Below are 6,223 nucleotides of genomic sequence, written 5' to 3' on the forward strand. Positions count from 1 at the left end.
CCCTCCGGTCCCCCGGGGATACCCTTTGCATTTAAAAACAGCTACTTATGCCTCTGATTAAAACCCTCCAGGGGCTTCCTGCTGACCTCAGAGAGCTGGCCCCACAGGGTCGGCACCCTCTGTCCCCTGCCTCCGTTCGGACCTTTCCCACCGCTTCCTCCTCTTGTCCACCTGCAATGCCTGGTCTTCTTTCTGCTGCACAAAAATACGAAATCGATGCTCACCCCAGGGCCTTTGCAATGGCTGTTTCTGCACCCGAAGTGAGCCTGCCCCGGTCCCATCTCTCCTGGAGCTTCTTCCAGGGGAGGAGAGCAAAGCTCCCCGCTCGCTGAGATGGTCCCTTCCCCGGCCGCCTCCACACTCCCAGCCACGGTCCTGGGTATGAAGTCAGCCTTCGACCTCGCCCCCGGCCCAGCACTTACGGCCCTCTGCAGCATCCTAGTGTATCTCCGTCTGGGTGCACGTCAGGTCTGTCTGCCCCCCAGGCGGTAAACTCACCAGCACAGAGACCGGGGCTCACGTGTGCCCGCAACTGAGGGGTGCACGGCTGGCCCACGGCAGCCTCTCAATGAGGACTTGCTGCAGGCGAAATCATTGTGACAGTCACTTCTCAGTGTTCAATTCAGTGTGTCAGCCGGATTCGTCAGGAGGTAGAAGTCATAGTAGTTTGAACAGGGAATGTTTAGTATAAAGATTGATCGTAAAAAGGGGTTTGGAGTAGCGAGGCACTAGATAGTAAGAAGGGAAGGGAAATTTAGACATCGGGGTGGCAGATACAAGGGGTAGCCAGTACCCTGAGGGCATCCAAAGAAGACGCCCCCACTCCCCACCTGCCACGACCCAGGGCTGAGGTCCAGACCTCCTGGCAGAGGGCGTGGCTGTGGGGCTGCACCCGCAGAACCTGCTGGAAACGCCCCCTTTAGGGGGCTGGAGGAGGCTGCGGTGGGGAGATAGTATCTCGCCGGAGGCAGTGGGCGACAGAGCCACCTAGAGGGAGGCAAGGGAAGCTGCTGACCACTGGGCGCTGCGGGCCGTGGCTCTGGAGCACCTGGACGCTGGAGAGGCCAACCACACTGCGAGGAGCCTGGTGCAGGCGAAGCCGACATGACGCAGGAGCCCGCCCGGCAGCGTGCCGGGCACGGGAAGGACAACCCTGCTTCTGTCTCTCCAGGGCCCCGGCTGACAAAGCCTAGCGCGGTGCCCAGAGGCGGAGGAAAAACGTTGAAAGGGCCTTGCCCGATTTCCATACAGCAGGCAGTAAAGGGACAGTAAGTTGACAGCTGGCACACTGTCCCCTTTGGCTCCTCATCGTCCCTCTGTGCACTTCTACACACATTTCATCCTCCACGTAACGATAGAACAGCCTGGTGTTTCCACCTAGCAAGGTCCAGCCACACATCTTCCAAGTGACAAAGTCCTTACCCTCTGACCAAAACGAGAAGACATGCGGTCCCACCCATCTCTGTGGCCATCGCTGACTGTGTTAGCTACTCCCCCAATTCAGAGCAGCCCCGGCGAGAATTTTCTCACCTACAGGCTGACGTGTAGAGCTCACTTCCACAAACTCGTATAAAAATAAAAATAGGAAAGAGAGGGAAGGAAACAGCCCGAGCAAACAGCACGTCAGCATGAGCAGCAGGTGCACAACCGGCTGAGCAGGTGCACAACCGGCTGAGCCGGTGCGGGGTGTGTCTCTGTCTGACCACGAGGCCGCACTCGAGATCCGTGGCTTCCCCCTTCCACTGCCCGGTCCACGCTTCCCCTGCCCTCGGCTGAAGCTCAGGGGGGTCTTCAACCAGAGGAGAGACCCCAACCTTCCTTCCTGAAGGCTCTGAGTCCTCCATCGTCCTTCGTTTCTTGGGCTGGTATAGTTTCCCATCGACCGTTACTGTCGGGCGTAACGGTGCTAAGAGGTGCCCTGGAGAACCCTCTGGGGCCAGGATGGAGTCCTGTGTGTCACCATTGGGTAGCAGCAGCTCAGTTTCCCCTTGGCAATCAGGGTCGATGTCTCCAGCCAGCAGAGTGGTTTTCCTCCACGTTAGTTCAGTGGCTTCAGACTGGCCAGGTGGTAATCTCATCTCCCAATCAGTGAAACCACTGTGACGCCTGCTGGTGGGAGCGTTGCATCTGCCGTCCGCAGGGGACAGACGGCTGGGTAAGCGCGGGTGTGGCAGGTCTCGCCACCCCTGCTCCTGTATGTGACATTCCTCTCTGCAGCTCTCCCGGGGACGACCTGCTGCTTCTGGTGCACTATCTCGGGGGTGGGGGGGGAACGGAAGTTCTGGGGGCTTCCACTAAGGGCACCACCCCCATGACGGCCCTCGCCTCGTGGCTCAGAGAGCCCGTGTGGCATCCTGACAGTCGCTAAACACGTCTGTTTCAATTAGACATTTAAGAACTGGGAAGTCACCACAGCGTGGGGCCAAGGACCAGCTGGGCCTGCTGTGAGTCAGACCGGAGCTAAGAGTCCATTTGCCGCCTGTCCACCCACCACCGTCAGGGCTTGACCTCAGTGGCAGTATCCTCTATGCTCAATGCCTGGCTTAAAAAGCAGAGTGACCACAGAGGTGTCCCAGGATGCAGACGCTCTGCTCACCGGCACGTGTCCCCATGCTTAGCGAGCGGATGCCTTCCGGGCTTCCGGGCAGAGCAGAGTTGAGGGCTGGGTGTGCGGGTGTCACATTTTACATCCAGTCCAACCCTCCCACCCACTTGAGACTTTGCAGTCCCTCCTCTGCATCATGCCGTGGACGCCCTGGCATCTTGGCCACCATCGGGTCCAAGTTCCAGGCAACCAACCAAATGAGCCGTCGGAGGCCCTTCCGGCCGCTGGTGGGCAGACTCGAGGGCGTCCTTCAGGGACCCTGCCCTTCGGGATAATTCCCTCTCCTTGAGCATGAGAAGGACCTGTGGCGTACTTCTAAGCAGTAGAATATCACAAAGCCAGTAGAATGTCGCTTTTGTGATTAGGTCACACAAGATTGAGATTCCTGTCTTGCTCCAGACTCTCTCTATTGCTCCTTAGCTTGTAGACTCTGATGAAGCCAGAGACCCCACTGGAGAGGTCCATGAGGACATCCTCCAACCAGCAGCCAGCTATTGCTGAGGCCCTCAGTCCCACAGCCTGCGGGGAACTGAATTCTGCCATCAACCATGGGAGCTCAGAAGCGGACCCTTCCCCAGTCCAGCCTCCAATGTGACCCCCAATGCTGGCGGACACCTCGATTGTAGCCTGTGAGAAACCTTGAAGCAGAGGACCCAGCTGGACCACGTCCAGATTACTGATCCATCTAAACTGCGAGATAATGAAAGGGTGTTACTTTGAGTCTCTAAGTTTATAGTAATTGGTTACATAATGAATACAGAGTTATATAAGCTAACACATTAAATCCAGACTCTCTAGAGAGCGCAGCTATGCCAGTCACATTTGGCCCGATGGAACGTTGCGTTCCTCCCTCCCTGGTCTAATACCCTCAGACTCTACTCCCACCTGTTCCCCAGGTTTCTGCCCGTCTATATTAGCAAAGCCTTGCAATTCTCTTGGTGGTTAAGCTTTTGACGGTTGAACCATGCACCTGTCCAGCTGGCGTATGTGGAGAACGGACCCTTGCTGTCTGTCCGAGGGCTGCAGGGATGGCCGTGCTGGGTCCTGAGGAGAACGGGCACCCCTTTCAGGCCCCAGGTGGGTGTTCACCTGCTCTCAGGCAGAGGCAGGCTAGTTGCTTCCACATGAGATGGAAAGCGACTTCGCCCGGTAAGGGAGGCTCAGAGTAATTCAAGGCTGACCGCTCCTTCGGGTCCGATCTGATGGCTCCTCTGCTAGTTTCAGGGCCCCACCCTGACCAATCGATGCCTTAACCGTCTCGTGAGAAACTCATTGAGACTGTGCATTCAATTGTTGTATTTCAGCAACCTGCACAATTAAATGTGGTGTTTGATTTTCAGCAATATCGGCCCTGCAGCTAAAAGAATGCAGACCTTCTCTCAGAGCGGCGTGGAAGCCCGCTGTCGAGCTGAGAGCTAACAGAACCCAGCCTGCCATTTGCTCTGGGTAGATTCTCAAGTGTGCTCAAAAGAACCCAGAGCTCGCCCAAAGCCTTGTGGTCATCACAACTGCCATGATGGTCAAGTTTAGCCTCCTCTGAATCACAGTCAACAGCAGGGGATAGTCGTGAAGCTACTGCTACGACAGATTTACTTACCAACACCCCATTTCCGACAGTGGGGAGCCCAGAGGCATGACAGGGTCAACCCCCAAATCCCACCTCCCACCTGAGACCACTGTTGGTACCGAGTTTGCATCAGCCAGGGTCCGATCAGGGGACAGACACAACGCAGCCATTTGAACAGGGAAAGTCTTATGCAGAGGTATCGCCTATGACGGGGTTGGATTAACGAGGGACCGGCTCATCAGAAGTATGGAGAACTCTAAAAAATGCAGGAGTGGCAGATGCGAGGCGCAACCACTGGCCCTGGGGCTCAGATGGAGCCCCAAGGAGGATGCCCCTCGTCCCGGACAGAGATCTGGACGTCGTCGCATGGGGGGCGGGCGTACTTCACTGGACAGCAAAGAGGCCACTGTGGCGTCAGGCCGACAGACCCTGCTGGCCGACCACCAGAGGGAACTTGCTGGAAATCTGCCCTCTGGGGCACTGGGGAAAGCCACCCATGGGGAAGTGCCCCGTCGGAGACAGCCCACTGTGAAACTGCCTGAGTGGGCGCTGGGATGAGCTTTTGGCTGCACGCGCTGTGTGGCAGGGGCTGACTCCAGAGAGGCGACCTGCGGGGTCTGCCCAGGCTGCCTGCCAGGACCGTGGAGGACTATCCCCCGACACACACACACACACATTACACATACATATACACACACACACGCACGCACGCACACACTGTCCTCCAGTGCTTTCTGCTGACGAAGCTCTGAGCAGGGCCAGTGGGCCCAGGAAAGATGCTCATCTTGCACGAGGAGCAGGCAGGAAGGGGTGGCCTCGGAGCCGAGCAGCGGCGCGGTGGTAATTGGCACAGAGAGTCTCGTGAGGCCCGCTCTGAAAACGGGCCGTCTGCTCAGCGACACCTTTGCCCTCGTTCCCGAGTTCTGTTCACTGTATTATGATTTTTCATTCTTCCTATCGGTTTACTTACTTTAAACAATGTTCTCAGAGGTGGGGTCTCGGTCGGCTGGGCTCAGTGGGCGGCACTCAGGGAGCTGTGGCGTTTTCCTATGCGTGGACTCGTGCAGCTCGGTGGGATCCTGTGGGGCTGGTTCTGGGGGCTTCCTTAGAAAACGGAGGCTCTCAGGCTAATTGCTTTGCCTTCGTGGGATAAGATCTTATTCTTTTATTTATTTGTTTGTTTGTTTGTTTATTTTTTAAGGTGAGGCAACCCTTGGTTGACCTCACAGATTGCAAGGACCTTGTCAGCTTACGATCCCTTATTTTTTATTTTTTACGCCTACAGCACCTGGTCTTTGTAGGTGGTCTCTCATCCAAGTACTAACCAGGCCCAACCCTGCTTAGCTTCCGAGATCAGATGGGATCGGGCTTGTTCAGGGTACCATGGCCATAGATTAGGGTCTTATTCAGAGAGGAGAGAAAAGGCCTCTTCGCCATCCTCACCCACCCTGAAACCTCTGTGTCTTGTACCTTCGATGGTCTCTGAATTCCTGTTTGGGGTTGAATTGTGTCCCTGCCACCCCCTTAGATTCATATGCTGGTGTCCTAGCCCCTAGTCTGGTCACTTCAGCCTGTGATCGTATTTTGTGACAGTCTTTACAGAAGTAATAAGTTAAAATGAAGTTACCAGGGTGGGGTCTAATCTGATGTCCTCATGAGAAGTGGACACTGAACACGGAGACACGCACAGGGGAAATCGCCACGTGGACAGGAAGAGAGTTGTCTGCAGGCCAAGGAGACAGGCTCTCTCTTAACCCTCGGAAGGAATCAGCCCTGCCGACCGCCTCGACCTCGGACTTCCAGGCGGCAGACTGCGAGACGATGCGTTGTGGCTGTTTAAGCCACCCAGTGTGACACCAACAAGACTCCCAAATGCACACAGGATCAAGGTGGCCCAGCACGTGGCCCTGGGTGTCCGGTCACCTCCTCCGAATCCCAGTCAGCCCTCGCCTGCTGTGGGACGTGAGCGAGCTGCTCAGCCTCTCTGCCTCAGACCTCTCACCTGTGGAGCAGGAGCATTATGGCACCTACGCATCACGCTCACTTACGTA

At 56.4% G+C, this 6,223-nt stretch overlaps 1 pseudogene; it reads right to left on the bottom strand.

Annotated features, from left to right (window-relative positions):
* Nucleotides 1-5,448: 5,448 nt before the first annotated feature.
* Nucleotides 5,449-5,567, bottom strand: LOC120619847 (uncharacterized; annotated as a pseudogene).
* Between the last annotated feature and the right edge of the window lie 656 nt (nucleotides 5,568-6,223).

Source organism: Pteropus medius, unplaced genomic scaffold, assembly GCF_902729225.1.
Source record: "Pteropus medius unplaced genomic scaffold, Ma_sr-lr_union100, whole genome shotgun sequence".
NCBI lineage: Eukaryota > Metazoa > Chordata > Mammalia > Chiroptera > Pteropodidae > Pteropus > Pteropus medius.